We start from the raw sequence: 18,184 nt of genomic DNA, 5'->3' as shown, positions 1-18,184 counted from the left end.
CCCAGAGGAGGCTGCAGGAAGTACGTCATGTTTCCTGGAAAAGGATGAAATCCTGATGCAGTGGTGGCAACAGGCTTCTTCTCCTCTCCACTGGCCACTTTCTTGGCAAGAACCATCATCTTCTTAGCACTTAGCAGGAGGGGCAGACGCAATTAGTTGTGGATGACTCAGGTATCACTGTCAGCTGATTTCTTCACAAACGTCTTTCTGTATCAATACTATGATGGTCATTATGACATTGGCAGTGACTGTTAAAGTGGCGGTACTACCGCCAACAGGCTGGCAGTAATTACCGCCAAATTATGACCATGGCGGTGATACCTCCCATAGACAGCCAATGTACCACAACAACCGCCAGGGCGTTAACACCACTCACCATGGCGGTAGCTATCAACAGGCAGGCGTAAGACAAGGTACCTCCCACCATATTATGACATAGCAAACCGCCAGAATTTCTGGGACAGTACCAATGCCATCAAAAGCCTGGCAGAAGCACTTCACAGAAGATGAAAGACTCACCAACAAGTACACAAAGGGCTCCGCCTCCGCCAACCAGAACTTCAAGTCTTCCCGATTCTCTTCTACGCCATGGTCATCCTGGAACACCAATGCCGACGAAGACGACGATGGTGAGTACAGCCACCTAGCACACAAGGGAGGTAGGGAGGAGAAGGAGAGTAACACACACACACAACACACACAATTCACACACACACCATACACACAACCAGCTGCAGAGTTAAACCAATGTCACAGGACACGCGTTAAAATAAAACAAGCACCACAATGATATTCAACAAACACTGTAATTTGATGCCAACAGCCACCATATTGTCCATTCGAATACAAATGCATGCGACAATGTCCAGAATGGGCCAATGGCCAGTCCAAAGTACAAAAGGGCCACATGGCCACAGGGCACAGTCCAAGGCCCAACTTCACTCCTGACACAATCCGGAATCCACTGTTCAGGGGCATCATATTGGAAATGGGCAGGCACCTCAGGGGGAAGGGAGGAAGGTTGGGGGGCACCTCAGCTGAAGTGGGGAACATGCCCACTGATTTTTGATGGGCGCCATGCCCATTTGTCTTTCTTTGGAGTGCAAAGCCACAGTCACTGAAGTTGGGGAACTTGCCCACTGGCTCTGGAGGGGGCTCCTTGTACAACAGTCCCCGGAGGGTGGCCTACATGCCCTCTGCTGGAGGTGAGGGCTGCTATGCCTCAGCTAGATGTGAGGGTTGCTATGCCTGTGCTGGAGGTAGGAGCTCCTGTGCCACAGCAGGAGGTGAGGGCTGTTGTGCCTGTGCTGGAGGTGAGGGTTCCTGTGCCGCAACTGTAGGTGGGGACTGCTGTACCTCAGCTGGAGGTAGGTGCTCCTTGCCCTTTGGTGGTGGAGTGGGCCTCTTCCCTTTCATTGGTGGTTGAGTAGGAACCTTCCCTTTCTTTGCTGGTGGAGGGGGATCCATGTGTCCCCTCTTGTGACGGGTACCCTTAAACTTTGACCTGTCACTTGTGTCCTTGCATCCAGAACTAGGAGTTGTCTCCACTGTCCCTGTCTCCTGCCCGTTGCTTTTTACCACCCTAGTCCGCCCTTTCTGAGCCGCAGGTGTGCCCTGAGTAGGAGTGGTAGCCGTCACACTTTGGGGCCCCTTTGTGCCAGCAGCTGATGATTTGATGTAAGCAGCGGCAGACTGTTTGACTGAGGTGCTGGGCTGGGTCGTTGGGACCCTGCTCTCATGGGCAGGACAGGGGTGGAGGGGAGGGGAAGAAGTTGTACAAGGAAGAGATTCTTAGGGACGTTGGGACAGGATGTGGTAGGAGGGATGGGAGTGGAGGTTGAGGGAGTGGTTGTCGGAGGTGTACGTCTGCTGGACTTTGGTGCAGGTGCATGGAGAGTGTGCTGATGTGAGGTGGATGGCTGTTGGGTGCCTGAGTGCATGCGTTTGTGTCTCTTAGGAGGAGAGCAGACAGGATGGGAGAGGACAAAGGGGACGCGTGGATGGATGTTGTGGAGGTGTCTGCAAGTGAGGTGTGTGTGCTACTTGATGTGGGGATGGTGGTGGTGGCTGTTGATGTAGTGCATGCAGGTGTGAGTGCATATGTTACTGTGAGGGAGTAGGAGGAGGGGAAGACAGTGGATGTGGTTGTGTGTGCAACTGTCCGTTGTTTGTGTGAATGCTTGTGGCCTGAAGTGTGCTGCCTGTGTTTGACTGTGCTACTCTTGTGTGATGTTTTGTGCTTGTCTGTATCTGTGCCTGGGATGGGTTGGGGTTGAGGAGACTGGGGCTGGGAAGTGGTAGGTGGAGGGGGCACCGTAGGAACAGGAACACTGGCTGCCATCAGAGAGGAGGTCAGAGCCTGAAATGATCTCTGTAGGTCCGCCAACCCACTGTGGATGCCCTCCAGGTAAGCATTGCATTGCTGCATCTGGGATGCCAGCCCCTGGATGGAATTCACAATGGTTGACTGCCCTACAGAGATGGATCTCAGGAGGTCAATAGCCTCCTCACTGAGGGCAGAAGGGCTGACTGGGGCAGGGCCTGAGGTACCTGGGGCGAAGGAGATGCCCACCCTCCTGGGTGAGCAGGCACGGGCCACTCAGTGGGGGCTACTGGGAGGGCGGTGCTGGTGCGAGGTGGCAGCTGTACCTGTAGCTGGGGTGGTTCCAGAGGTGTTCACCACCACCAGGGAGCTTCCATCGAAGAAGGAATGAGAGTAGGTGTTGTTACCTCCTGTCTCCGTCGTGGTGCTCCTCTCGCCCTCTGTCCCAGTGGTGCCCTCGGGTCGGTGGACTCTGCCTTCTGGGTCCTGTTGGATACAGCTCCCTCAGTTGCCGGTGCCCCTGCTCCTCCGCCAGATGATACTAATGCATACATGGACAGGATGACAGAGGAAAATTGGGGAGAGAGAGAAAGGGAGCACTGGGCCAATTACAGCACCAACACCACAGTTGGCATACACATTACCATCACACACAGGGATCAGGATTTAGCAGTATGCAACGCACTGGTATTCCATTGGTTAGGTGCCACATCAAGATGAGAGCCAACCACCGCCAACTGCACCCCTCCTGGGACCCACTAAGTCCTGTCTGATATGGAATGCAACTTAGCTAAGTTACTCGATTTTGGTATACATCCATTTACCTTGAGCTGGATAACGCAGCAATGGCTGAGCTGGCATTAAGGGGCACCCACTAACTGGAACCCATCACCAGGATCCCATGCAACATACCAACAATTAATGTTGTCACTCTCACTGTAATCACCCCCTTGTGGCTGCTGTGCTGCTCTCAAGCACCCATCCAGCTCTGGGTAGACCACCGCCAGTATGCTGGCCATCAGGGGGGTCAGGTTCCGACATGCACCTCACCTTCGTTGGTAGGCCATCCCCAGCTGGGCCTCTGGAGTCTTCTCCTACAGTGGGTGTTCCCCCTGCTATGTGCACGCCACAATCCCTTCTTCGGATGGGCGCTGACCTGCAGAGGAAACACAGACAGGAGAACAACATTAACCATACAATCCAGCCTGTCACACAAATGGCCCACAAATACAATTTCCATCTCCATTGGAACACACATCATCCGGAGCCCTGCATGTACACTACCACCAGACATACCCCCCACCCAAATGACACACTGCTAGCACACACATTTCCATGCAACCTTGTCACATGCATCGTGCCCATGGTGTATTCACATGTTGGTCTGGAGGCCCATACAGCTGTCCATACAGGGGTAGGATCCCATCCACCAGGCGCTCTACCTCCTCCGAAGTGAAGGCAGGGGCCATTTCCCTGGTCACACGGGCAATGGCAGGATCCAGACACAGGTCACAGCAGCACACGCGGTGGAGGTGTTGTCCTGTGGAACATCAGGAATCAAGTGAAGTTTTAGACATTAAATGGCAGTCACGTCTGCGGCGGTGTATACCGTCACCATCGCCGGTGATCCACATTGGACACTGTACTCCATAGAGCCCCATTTTAGCCAAAGAGGAATAGCACGGCAGTGCAAGACTGCCTTCCGCCATGATGCCCAACATCAAAGGAGTTACCTCACTTCCACCTGTCAATACTTACAGGCCAGGCGGTCACCATTTTATGGTAGTGGACAACATTCAGAAATTGGAAACTGCATCATTGCTGTCATTTGTACATACATTGCCATTCACAATGTCCGAATACATTTGTGCTCTATGTACACTGAAGTGGTGGTTCCAATCAATTTATGACACCCTACTCACTCTTGTGTTCCTTAGATACTTACCACTGCAGAGGAATAGGAGGAGGAGACAAGATCCCGTGTACAGACCCCTTGTGGATTTGGCTACACTGGAGGACAGGCACATTATACTGAACTATAGACTGGACAGGGCCACAATTACAGAGCTGTGTGCACATTTGGATCCTGATCTGATATCTGCTATCCGTCATCCCACTGGGATCGCCTCTCTTGTGCAAGTTCTATCAGTGCTTCTTTTCCTGGCATCTGGTTCTTTCCAAGTGACAGTGGGCTTGGCAGCAGGAATGTCACAGCCAGTGTTCTCAATCGTGCTGGCAAGGGTTTTGTCTGCCTTGCTCAAACACATGTGCAGCTACATCGCTTTCCCTAAGTTGAAGATTTGGCCACTTTGAAGGCTGGATTCTATGCAATGGGACATAAACCAAATATTTATAGGGTGATTGATGGAACACATTTTGCGTTTGTCCCCCCTCCGGCATAATGAACAGGTGTTCAGGAATAGGAAGAGTTTCCACTCACTCAATGTGCAAATGGTGTGCCTGGCTGACCAGTACATCTCCCACGTCACTGCCAAGTATCCTGGGTCTGTGCATGACACCTTCGTCCTGAGAAATAGCAGCATCCCAAATGTGATGGCACAACTACAGAGGCACAGGGTGTGGCTTATAGGTGAGCCAGAGTCCCCACCCAATGTATGTCAGTGTATGCCTTCAGGAGCCATCCCCCATACCATTGTGTAAGGCTAATGTTTGCCCCTCGATACTTGCAGGTGACTCTGACTACCCAAACCTATTGTGGTTCCTGACCCCTGTGAGAAATGCCAGGACAGGGGATGGGATTCGGTATGATACACATGGGCGAACCAGGCTGATCATAGAACGTACCTTCGGCCACCTGAAGGCCAGGTTCAGATGCCTCCATCTGACAGGTGGATCCCTCTTCTACTCCTCTTAGAAGGTTTGCCAGATAGTTGTAGCATGCTGCATGTTGCACAACCTGGCCCTCAGACGACATGTGCCTTATCTGTAGGAGGAGGAGATTGGAAATGCCCCTGTGGCAGCAGTGGACACTGAGGACAGTGAGGATGAGGAGGCAGAGGATGAGGATGTGGACAACATAACATCAGTTATACGGCAGTACTTCCAATGACACACAGGTGAGACAGTGGAACTAACCATTCCTCTGATTATTTTAGTTTTCAGTGTGGCTGTAGCAGGATGGCATACACTTTGCATCTCAACTGACTGTCACCTATTCCTTCTCATTTTGCAGATGTTGGTGTTAGAACTACTGTGTGCTGATTTGATGACTACAAACAACTACAGCTCATTATTCATATGCTATCACAGAGTTCAGGTCATTTGCACAAGATGTAACTGTTACCATAATTGCAAATTTACATCACATAAAGTACTATCACTCAAATTGTGTTCAAGGGTGTTTATTGTAGTGCAATTTATCGATGGGATAGTGCAATGGAATGGGGTGATAGTAGAGGTAAGTCCAGAGTATTGGTCCAGTCTATTTGTAGCACAGGTCCAGTGTCCAAGGGGCCATAAGAAGGGGAGCAAAGGCAGTTCAAAGTGGACAAGGTGACAGAGTAGGACACAAGGGGGACATTCAGGAGGGTCTCATTTCCTGGTGGTGGTCTTGGTCGTTGCAAGTGTCTCTGGCATCTGTCTGTGTTGCAGGGAACGTTTGCGGGTGGTTCAACTTCTGCAGGAGGAGGGGTGCTGGTGGCCTGTGGGTCCTGTGGCAAGGCCTCCTGTCCACTAGCTGCAGCAGATGTGGTGGGCTGTTGACTGGCTAGTGGAATGGGGCTGCTGGTTTGCTGTATATTCCCTCATTATGTTAGCCATATCAGCCAGCACCCCTGCTATGGAGACCATTGTGGTCTTGTGGGCCTGCAAATATTTTCCTATCTCCTGATGGTGTACCTCCTGTAGCCTCTGGTTCTCCTGCATGATGTCAAGAATCTGGCCCATCTTGTCCTGGTATTGTTGGTAACCCCCCAGGACATTACATTAGTGATGCCTCCAGGACAGTCAGTACCCTGAGCCTGTCCTCATCCTGGTGCACAGCTGTCCTCTGAGTATCCCTGTCCCCCTGTGCCTGTGTCCCCGGAACGGTGTGCTCACTGCCACTGCCACTGACCCCAAGACTCTGATTGTCTTGGCTGTGAGATGTGCACTGGGGTCCCTGTACAGGTGAGCACACTGCTAATTGACATGTCCTGGGGACAGAGGTTTGGGGACATTGAGTGGGTGCTAGGGTGTTGGATACTGAGGGGGGGAGGCTCTGTGGTGGACTGGGAGTAGGCCGGGGTGGCCGACTGACCAGTCCTCCTTGATGGGCCAGGAAGTTCATCCAGATGTCCAGAGTTACTGTCATCACTGGGGGCATCTTCGGGTGGGGGACTGGGTAGCCATGGCACCTCCTCACCGCTGGTATTGGCTGGGGCACCTGGGGGGGATGTAAGTGATGTATTATGCATCATGTCTGTGACATATTCTACATTCCTAGCTTCCCCTATATCGTTACTGTTGCCCTGCCACCTTTGTTTTTGTATGGTGATTGATTGCGGGTTTGTTAGCTCTCATGCTGTGCATGCATAGGTGGTGGGTGTACTTGCAGGGCTGGGAGGGCTGTACATGCAGTGGGGATGGCATGCAGGGCTTGGCAATGGGGTTAGTCATATGTTTAGGTTCACTGTGTGGGATGTAGTGGAGTGTTGGGAGTCAGGGTGAGGGGTGAGATGGAATGCAGGTATGGGGGGTGATAGGTAGTAAATGTTGACTCACCAGTGTCCAGTCCTCCGGCTACTCCAGTGAGTCCCTCAGGATGCAGTATTGCCAAGACTTGTGAAGTACTGGGTTTTTCAGAACCCAGTGGTGCCAGGGAACACACCCTAAGACTTCGAGTCCTTCCTGTTTCAGACTACAGAAACACAGAGTCTTCTTGGTGAAGTCAAAGATCTTGTTTATTGGCTGCAGCCAGCAACAGGTATCCTAGAAGTACAACACGGTGTATATTCTCAGGAGACTGCTCTCTTTGCAAAGCTAACCTTCTCTTTTATACAAAATATTATGCTTTAGGCAAACATTCCTTATTTTACAGTTGACCATTCACATATTTTCACTACAAAGAAATAGCAGGTTTATGATGACAAGCCCATATTTCAGTTTGTCCAGCCCTCAATCAATTACCCGGCAAGGCTTAGTACTTTCATCAGATATCGACGGACCCCCAATATAAACGGGCACCTCCTCCTTGTAAAGCAAGTCATAAAGAAAGAAACAGGGACAGCTGTGTGTAAGATTAGGCATGGTTTGTGTGTGATGAAAGGTTTATGATGTGTTGTGCCTTGATACTAATCTCATTCGGCCACTGGGAAAGAAACTGGCCGAACAGGTTTGACTTCAGGCAGTGGAGTCAGCTTGCCCAGGTCACAGAGGAGTCAGCAAAGGTGTACGTGTCCTTCAGACTCGTTTTCAGCATTAGACATTGGCCTATGTGAGGGCAATCACAAAATGGCTGTCGTTTAAATGGAACAAGAGGGTTCAAGACGGAAACTCTGATATTTGGGTGATTTCGTTACCCGAATATGAATACAATGCTTGTGCATACTATTCTGATCATTTTCGGTCTGCTGATACCAAAATCGTTGTGATACGACGATGTTTATAACACGGGTCCAGAATTTTCAGTACCACAGACCCTCCTTTTGCCCTTACATAGGCAATAACCTATACTCACGCTAATCTGAGTCCAGGTCTATATTCATAAAGTCGTTGAGATGTTGCTGTAGCATCATCCTATTACTTAGCTCGTCCCTTGATACAGGTTTCCTTACACACAATGTAGCACAGAGGCCACATATTGCAGGAGCACACTGTACACACAGACAGGACAGGAAAAGAATGGCTAAGATCATCCCAATGACTACCAGAGTCTTCCATCCCCAGGCGGATATCAGCTCCCAGAACCACCCCATCAATGACCAATCTCCTTTATCCACGTGAATAGACTTGGAGATCTTATGCAGTTTGGAAATGGCCTGGTAGACTGTCGGAGCGTTATCTGGGATGAAAACACAGCAACTTGATTGGATCACTTTACATACCCCACCTCGGTCTGCAAGTATGACGTCTAATGCGACCCTGTTCTGAAGAGTCATAAGGCGATCCGACTGGAGCTCAGCAGTCAAATTACCAAGGGCACCGGCGGTTTCAACTACCGTGGATTCAACCACCTTTGTCAATTGCCTTATGTTCCTGCTGTTAACCATAGGGCCCCAAAATGGCAGAAAACTCTTTACGAAATCTCCAAATTCTTGTCCTGTAGTGTCTTCTTTACTTATGACACCTCTAACTATCCTTGTCTTATGGTAATCTGCCGAGGCCGTGTAGGTGGGAGGTAACAGGAACGAAACAAAACATGTGCCTGAGAAGTCAGGAGGCAACCATGTATAGGCTCTATTATGGCAGATGAAATAGGTACCCTTAGCTGCTAAGAACGAAGGAGAAGTCTGAGACGCAAAAACATATGTTTCAGTGCAGATACTTTTCCCTAACTGAGCTCTGGGATTCTTGCCATTACCTTGCAGACATAGGTGACCCTGATGGGGTACAATCCAAATCGGGGAGGATCTCTTTGCTCGCTGGTTCCCACTCAGAGTAACTCCATATCCTGTTATGTTCCATCCAATATATGCTAGTGTCTCATCTCTCGGGATAGTCTCATAGGAAATATCTTCCCTAATCATATCTACTATACCCTTAGCTAGAGCACTATTCTTAGGATTATCTTTCACAGAACGTAGGGGGTTGGCTTCATACGCGTATATGAACACCGTTCTATATGCCCATACAGAACCATTATGGCTGAAAGGCAGGACCAGATAAGGGATACCTTTATCAGTAGTATGGGGCATAAGACCACACACCCAACAGTTAGTTTTGTTCACTACTAATTGGTGTTGGTGTAGAAGCTGAATGAATGAATTGTTGGCAAACTCTAATCTTCTGGCAGACTCGTGTTCAGGCAGGGGGTGAAAAGAATGCGAGAAAACAGTAGAAGGAGGTATGGGCTGAGTAATGGGTGCAAATGTCACTTGAAAAGAGAATAAAACATATCCTATTAAAAACGTCATTACACTAAGCAACAGGAAAACACATAGGGGGTGATTCTAACCCTGGCGGTCGGTGATAAAGCGGCGGCCAACCCGCCAACAGGCCGGCGGTCCAAAAAGTGGAATTCTGACCCTGGCGGGAACCGCCAACACAGCCCGCCACATTAACACTCCGACCGCCACGGCGGGACCAACAAACAGCGCGGCGGTCACCGCCAACAGCCAGGCGGCAGACAATGTACCGCCCACACTATCATGACCGGCCAATCCGCCACCTTTTCCGGGGCGGGAGCACTGCCGATAAAAACACGGCGGAAACAGACTATGAACGGGAAAACACGCACCTCTACGCACTCCACGAGGAAGGAGGACAGCATGGAACCCGAATTAAACATCCTACCTGCTCTCGTCTACCTGCTCATCTACCACGAGTACGAACGCCGGCGCAGACGACAACGGTGAGTACTGCACCTACGACACAGGGGAGGGGGGAGGACGAAAGGTTACGTGCACACACATACGCGATACACCCACCCCCCCAAACCATGTACACACCAATGCAGAGCAACAAGTCACAGTGAAACCACCCAAACCCCCGTAAAGAAAACAAGGACATAATTAAATAGTGACTCGAAATTTATGGGAAATAAAAACCACTGATAAGTCACGGTCAAATAGCAATAACAAATCAAAAATCCAAATTCAATATCCAGTGCATACGATAAACCGAGGCAATAAGTCCTGCACATCTAACGAGATTCCAAGTGTCCGTGGGCCAAAGTGTAGCAACACAAGGGCAAAGCCCACACAGGAGACCTGAGTCCTTTGGAGAGAACACTGCAGGGGCATCTGATGAAAAAACCACAGGCACCTCAGGGGGAAGGGAAGGGGGGGGAACCACAGCCACATGATTCCACGACGCCAGATCCACGAAGGGGCCACCATGCCCACTCGGCCATCCTGGGGAGTGCAAAGCCACAGTCTCTCAAGTCTCTACAGTGGGTGGGTTGCCCACTCGGCCATCCTGGGGAGTGCAAAGCCACAGTCTCTCAAGTCTCTACAGTGGGTGGGTTGGCCACTCGGCCATCCTGGGGATTGCAAAGCCACAGTCCATCAGGTGGATAACAGTCTCCACCGGTCAAGGAGGAGGCATGGTGGGCACAGTGAACCGTGAACAGTAGCTCGAGACAGATCCGGCACTGTCATTGTGCCAGTGGTGCTTGAGACGGCGGGGCCCAGCTGAGCGGTGCATGAGACGGCAGGGCCCAGCGGAGCGGTGCTTGAGACGGCGGGGCCCAGCGGAGCGGTGCTTGAGACGGCGGGGCCCAGCGGAGCGGTGCTTGAGATGAAGGGCCCAGCGGAGCGGTGCTTGAGATGAAGGGCCCAGCGGAGCGGTGCTTGAGATGAAGGGCCCAGCGGAGCGGTGCTTGAGACGGCGGGGCCCAGCGGAGCGGTGCTTGAGATGAAGGGCCCAGCGGAGCGGTGCTTGAGATGAAGGGCCCAGCGGAGCGGTGCTTGAGACGGCGGGGCCCAGCGGAGCGGTGCTTGAGATGAAGGGCCCAGCAGAGCGGTGCTTGAGACGGCGGGGCCCAGCGGAGCGGTGCTTGAGATGAAGGGCCCAGCGGAGCGGTGCTTGAGATGAAGGGCCCAGCGGAGCGGTGCTTGAGACGGCGGGGCCAAGCGGAGCGGTGCTTGAGACGGCGGGGCCCAGTGGAGCGGTGCTTGAGATGAAGGGCCCAGTGGAGCGGTGCTTGAGACGACGGGGCCCAGCGGAGCGGTGCTTGAGATGAAGGGCCCAGCGGAGCGGTGCTTGAGACGGCGGGGCCCAGCGGAGCGGTGCTTGAGATGAAGGGCCCAGCGGAGCGGTGCTTGAGACGGCGGGGCCAAGCAGAGCGGTGCTTGAGACGGCAGGGCCCAGCGGAGCGGTGCTTGAGATGAAGGGCCCAGTGGAGCGGTGCTAGAGACGGCGGGGCCCAGCGGAGCGGTGCTTGAGATGAAGGGCCCAGCGAAGCGGTGCTTGAGATGAAGGGCCCAGCGGAGCGGTGCTTGAGACGGCGGGGCCAAGCGGAGCGGTGCTTGAGACGGCGGGGCCAAGCGGAGCGGTGCTTGAGACGGCGGGGCCCAGCGGAGCGGTGCTTGAGACGGCGGGGCCCAGCAGAGCGGTGCTTGAGATGAAGGGCCCAGCGCAGCAGTGCTTGAGACGGCGGGGCCCAGCGGAGCGGTGCTTGAGATGAAGGGCCCAGCGGAGCGGTGCTTGAGATGAAGGGCCCAGCGGAGCGGTACTTGAGACGGCGGGGCCCAGCGGAGCGGTGCTTGAGACGGCGGGGCCCAGCGGAACGGTGCTTGAGATGAAGGGCCCAGCGGAGCGGTGCTTGAGACGGCGGGGCCCAGCGGAGCGGTGCTTGAGACGGCGGGGCCCAGCGGAGCGGTGCTTGAGATGAAGGGCCCAGCGGAGCGGTGGTTGAGATGGCGGGGCCCAGCGGAGCGGTGCTTGAGACGGCGGGGCCCAGCGGAGCGGTGCTTGAGATGAAGGGCCCAGCGGAGCGGTGCTTGAGACGGCGGGGCCCAGCGGAGCGGTGCTTGAGACGGCGGGGCCCAGCGGAGCGGTGCTTGAGATGAAGGGCCCAGCGGAGCGGTGCTTGAGACGGCGGGGCCCAGCAGAGCGGTGCTTGAGATGAAGGGCCCAGCGGAGCGGTGCTTGAGACGGCGGGGCCCAGCGGAGCGGTGCTTGAGATGAAGTGCCCAGCGGAGCGGTGCTTGAGATGAAGGGCCCAGCGGAGCGGTGCTTGAGATGAAGGGCCCAGCGGAGCGGTGCTTGAGACGGCGGGGCCCAGCGGAGCGGTGCTTGAGACGGCGGGGCCCAGCGGAGCGGTGCTTGAGATGAAGGGCCCAGCGGAGCGGTGCTTGAGATGAAGGGCCCAGCGGAGCGGTGCTTAAGACGGCGGGGCCCTGTTCAGCGGTGCTCCTCGCCACGGCGGGGCCCTGTTCAGCGGTGCTCTTCTGCACGGCGGGGCCCTGTTCAGCGGTGCTCCTCGCCACGGCGGGGCCCTGTTCAGCGGTGCTCTTCTGCACGGCGGGGCCCTGTTCAGCGGTGCTCTTCTGCTCGGCGGGGCCCTGTTCAGCGGTGCTCCTCGCCACGACGGGGCCCTGTTCAGCGGTGCTCGTCCAGTAGGTCAAGTGAGCCAGACCTGGCCTGGACTCCCTGCTCAGTCGCCCTCCGACCGTGCTGTTGCTGGACCCTTCGGTGACGGAGTCCTGGGCCCTTTGGTGTCCTTCCTAACACCCGGGATGGGGCTTGTGGGCCCCTCCTGCTCCGCGCTCCTGCTGGCTGACTTTTCCGCCCTGCTGCCCTTTCGCTCCTTAGATGGGGCTCTCGGGCCCTTGCCTCCCCTAGATGTTGTGGCTTGTGAAGTGGGCGAACTTTGCTCCTTGGGGGCAGCCGTGTCAGTCCTCTCACAGCGGCCCTTTAGCTTCCTGGTCTTCTTGCGTGGTGGGGAGCTGGCTGTCCCCTTGCTGCTGATTGAAGTGTCACTGCTGGCAAAGGGTGGGCTCCAGAACCCATGCACCACAGTGACACTCGAAGCTGGGCTGGTGGTGGCTGAGGTGCTCTTGGGACTCTTTGCAGATGGAGGGGGTGGGTCAGTGGAGGGAAAGAGGTCAAGATTAGCAAGGAAAACTTTCTTAGGACCAAGGTAAAAGGTAGGAGAAGTGGTGATGGAAGTGGAGGAAGAGGATGTGGTTGTAGGAGAGTCAGGTGTGCTGTCTTTGGGTGCAGGTGCATGTGCTGGAGGCTGTTGTGAGGTGGATGGCTGTTGGGTGGGTGTCTGCCTGCGTTTGTGTGTCTTGGAAGAGGGGGTGACAGACACAGTGGGAGAGGACACAGGGGACGTGTAAATGGTAGTGGGGGTGGTGACTGCACGTGTGCGGACTGGACTGGAGGGTGTGCTGGTGATGGAAGCATTGGCTGATGGTGGTGTGCATGCAGGTGTGAGTGTAGACGTCACAGGGAGGGAGGAGGGAGACGAGGAGGAGGGGGACGCAGAGGTGGTAGTGACTGTTGGAATGTCTGCATCTGGGTGTTGCTTGCGTGAATGCTTGTGGGTTCTGTGGTGCTTGTGTCTGGATGAGCTGCCCTTGGGTGTTGAGGTGTGTGCAGGCTGGTCTGATGGTGTGGATGGGATAGGCTGAGGAACAGGAGACAGAGACAGGCTGGAGGCAGTCAGAAGAGGGAGGCTGGAGACAGGGACAATGGCTGCCATCAGTGCTGAGGCCAGAGCATTGAACGATCGTTGATGGGCAGCCTGACCCGAATGAATGCCCTCCAGGTAGGCATTGCTCCGATGCACCTCCCTTTTACCCCCTGGATGGCATTCAAAAGGGTAGTCTGCCCAACAATGATGGTCCGCAGGAGGTCAATGACCTCCTCACTGAGGGCAGCAGGGGTAACAGGGGCAGGGGCTGAGGTGCCTGGGGCGAAGGAGACGCCCGCCTTCCTGGGCGAGCGGGCACGGAGCGTAGGCTGAGGGGCTGCTGGGAGGGCGGGGCTGGTGCGCTGGGTGGCGGCTGTACCTGTAGAGGCGGGGGGCCCGGATGTTGCCGCCACCGCTAGGGAGCTCCCATCCGAGGACGTGTCGCTGTCGCTGGTGTCACCACCGGTCCCCGTTGTGGTGCTCCCCTCGCCCTCCGGATCACTGGTGCCCTCGGTGTCTGTTCCTGGTCCCACCGGGGCCTTGTGACTTGCAGCTCCCTCGTGCTCCGATGCCAATTCTCCTCCGCCTGATGATGCTAATGCACAGATGCACAAGAAGACGAAGAAGAAGGATGGGGGGAGAAAAACGAAGACCAGGTTGAGTGCATGCAATGTCAACACCGTTGGCGGAGAGGACAGACACAGGAGCCTCATGCACTAAGCCGCGCATTCGGGGTACACTACTCAGTACTTCTGACTAGGACAACAGGTCTAGAGACGACAAAGGCGCACATGTGTGATGCTGGACCATCGATAGCTGTACTTGTCACCCTACAGAGGTGGGGGCCGGGAGCACAGGGCCATGCCTAAAGGAGAGGACTACACTACAGAAAGCGCCCTGGCCTAATGTCACCCCCAACCCTCCTCCCCCACCCAGACGCCTCCACTGCGCAGAGAGATAGCAGAATGTGCTGATACTCACCCCCTTGTGTCTGCTGTGATGTCCTCAAGCGCCCATCCAAATCAGGGTAGGCCACCGCCAGGATCCGGGACATCAGGGGGGTCAGGGTACGACTGGCACCCCTCCTAGGTTGGGAGGCCATCCCCAGCAGTGACTCGGCGGTCTTCCTCGTCCCGCGGCGGATGTCCTCCCACCTCTTGCGGCAGTGGGTGCCCCATCTGACGTAGACCCCCAGGGCCCGGACTTCCTTGGCGATGGCACGCCAAATGTCCACTTTCTGATGGGCGCTGACCTATTTGACATGTACAGGGTGGGAAGGAAAAATCATCATATTTCTGCATGTTAGATGCGATTGGCCCCCCCTCCCCAACCTTGCCATATGGCACATGCTCTCATCTGTCGTGCGTTGCACTCCTCATTCGCCCTCCACCCCACCAACTTAGCATCCACCCCACTCCACACAGGCATAGCCCATTCAATGTGCACCCAGTGTACTTACCTGTTGGTCTGGAGGACCGTAGAGTAACGCATACTGGGGGAGGACCCCATCCACAAGTTTGTCCAACTCCTCAGACGTGAAGGCAGGGGCCCTTTCCCCAGTCGCAGCAGCCATTGTCACTTCCAGACCGAGGTCACAGCAGCACTTGCAGTATAGGTCCTCTCCTGTGGATGATCAGGTCTCGAGTGATTAAGCAGATAGAAAATGGCGGTCACGCCCACGGCGGTGCGTACCGCGGCGGTGCGTACCGCGACCGCCGGCGCACCTCGTCATTGGCTCCAGAAACCCATAGGCCTCAATGTTAGCCAATGCGGCTTCGTATAGCGGTCTTCGACCGCCTACCGCCACGGTGTGCCACGCCAGCGCATTGACCTCACAACCCATTGTCCCACTTCACAGGTCAGGCAGCCGCCATTTCAAGGGCCCACATGGCATTATTTGTACTGCGTCACACAGGCCTAGGCCTTGCATTGCCACACATACACGCCTTTCAATACATAGATAATCGTGTGCTATGCATGCAGTGGTGAACGTACCTGTGACTTGCTTGACTCTGTGCTCCATGTTGTCCTTCCTAGGCACCGTCCGCTGGGACTTGCGAGGAGAAGGATGAATCCTCGCGTGTACCGACCGCTGGTGGACCTGTCGACAATGGAAGAACGCCACATCATACTACGATACCGACTTGACCGAGCCACTATACATGAACTGTGTGCCCAGCTGGAGCCAGCCCTGATGTCCCCCATCCGCCAACCCACAGGAATTCCCCCTCTAGTGCAGGTTCTGTCAGTCCTCCATTTTTTGGCAAGTGCTCATTCCAGACAACAGTGGCCATGTCATCTGGAATGTCTCAGCCTATGTTTTCAAAAATCTTGTCTAGAGTGTTGTCTGCCCTGACGAAACACATGCGGCGCTACATTGTATTCCCTGAGGAGGTTGATTTGGCCACTGTGAAGGGTGATTTTTATGCCCTTGGACATATCCCCAACATAATTGGTGCCATTGATGGGACCCATGTGGCTTTAGTACCCCCAAAAGACGATGAGCAGGTGTACAGAAACAGGAAAAGTTACCATTCGATGAACGTTCAGGTGGTCTGTTTGGCTGACCAGTACATCTCCCATGTGAATGCCATGTTCCCTGGGTCAGTGCATGACGTGTATGTGATGCGAAATAGCAGCATCCCTTATGTGATGGAACAGCTACAGAGACAACGTGTGTGGCTAATTGGTGACTCTGGTTACCCCAACCTGCCTTGGCTATTGACCCCAGTGAGGAATCCCCGGACCAGGGCAGAGGAACGGTACAATGAGGCCCATGAGCGAACTAGGAGGATCATAGAAAGAACCTTTGGCCTCCTGAAGGCCAGGTTTAGGTGCCTACATATGACAGGGGGATCCCTGATGTACTCACCAAAGAAGGTGTGCCAGATCATCGTGGCCTGCTGTATGCTTCACAATCTGGCATTGCGACGTCAGGTGCCCTTCCTGCAGGAGGATGGTCCAGATGGTGGTGTTGAAGCAGCTGTGGAGCCTGCGGAGAGTGAAGAGGAGGAAGACGAACAGGACGACCCAAACAACAGGGACAGAGTTATCCAACAGTATTTTCAGTAGCACACAGGTAGGAATCACCCACGCCATTTAACATTTACTGAATGCCCCCTGCATCTTTACTTTGTGTATTTCCCCCCAGTTCTTTTAAACTGAAGTTTACTTTTCCCTTCCCTTTTCAGTGCTGTATGACCCACTGCGTGACTTCTGCTTGGTTAGCCCATGGACTAATGCTTATTGACATCGGTATGTTGTCCACACATAAATAACAGAACATTATTGATAAGTAATGTGTTATACATTTGTAATTAATACAGGCTGACTCCAGAATGATTTATGTGCAATGAGTGATTTATTTTTAGTGCTATATATTGGTACATGATATTAAAGCGGTGATGGGTGAGGGTGGAGTTATGTCCATGGCAGAGTCCAGTTCTCGGTCGCACAGGTGCATTGTTCATATGGCTGTGGAAGGATGGAGCAGGGGCAGTTCAAGGTTGGACAGGGTGACACTGTGGGACAGTGGAATGACATCCGGGGGGATATTAGGCTGGCGGGGGTCTTGGCATCCTACTCTGTCTTCCTTTGAGATCTCAGGTTCCTCTTGCGGGGTGGTTGTTCTTCAGCAGGAGGTGGGGTTCTGGTGGCCCGTCGTTCTGTGGGGGCCTCCTGACCACTAGCGCCGGCGGAAGTGGTAGGCTGTTCCTGGCTAGTGACAGGGGCCCTTTGCGGTGCCACATGGTCCCGCAATGTGGTTTCTATCCGGTTGAGGGCCTGGACTATGGTCCCCATAGCGGTAGCGATGTCCCGTAGGTCATTGCTGAACCCCATGTACCGTTCCTCCTGCTGTGCCTGGATCTCGGTGAACCTGGCCAGTACCGTCGCCATCGTCTCCTGGGAGTGATGATATGCTCCCATGATGGTGGTGAGGGCCTCTTGGAGAGTCGGTTCCCTGGGCCTGTCCTCCCCCCCCTGTCGCACAGCAGCCCTCCCAGTTGCCCTGTTTCCCCGGGCCTCTGTCCCCTGGACGGTGTGCCCACTACCACTGCCCCCAGGTCCCTGTTGTTGTTGGGGTGTTGGGTCAGCCTGGGTGCCCTGTAGTGGCGGACACACCGCTGATTGACGCGTCCGCGAGACAGAGGCATGGGCCCGCTGGGTGGGAGCTGTGCTGGTGTTCCCAGAGGGGTTTGGGTCTGCTGTGGCCTGTGTCTGTGTGTGGGGAACCGACTGTCCAGAGGTCCCCGATGGTCCGGGCTGGTCGTCAGGTTCTAGGTCGACAGAGCTGCTGTCCTCGCTGGGGGCCTGTTCTGGGGGTGGGATGGACAAATCTGGACCCTCCGTGGCGGTGTGTTGGCGTTCGGGCCCTGCAGGGGTAAAGGAGTATGGTTATTGTTTCTGTGTGTGCCATGGCGTGCATTTTGAGTGCCCTTGTCCCCCAGTGCTGGCATTCCCTTGTGGGAGGTGTTGTGAGGGTTTGGGGGGGGGGGTGTATGGGTATGTGCAATGGTCATGCTTTGGTGGTGGCTGTCTATGGTTTGTGTTGGCATTCAGGGGTTGGTGTTGTTTAGGGTGGGTTATGCTGGTGAGACATTGGCAGGGAGGTTATGTGC

This window comes from Pleurodeles waltl, chromosome 1_2 (genome assembly GCF_031143425.1).
Source record: "Pleurodeles waltl isolate 20211129_DDA chromosome 1_2, aPleWal1.hap1.20221129, whole genome shotgun sequence".
Taxonomy (NCBI): Eukaryota; Metazoa; Chordata; class Amphibia; order Caudata; family Salamandridae; genus Pleurodeles; species Pleurodeles waltl.
The sequence above is the reverse complement of the archived record's forward strand: the minus strand, read 5'-3'. Positions refer to the sequence as shown.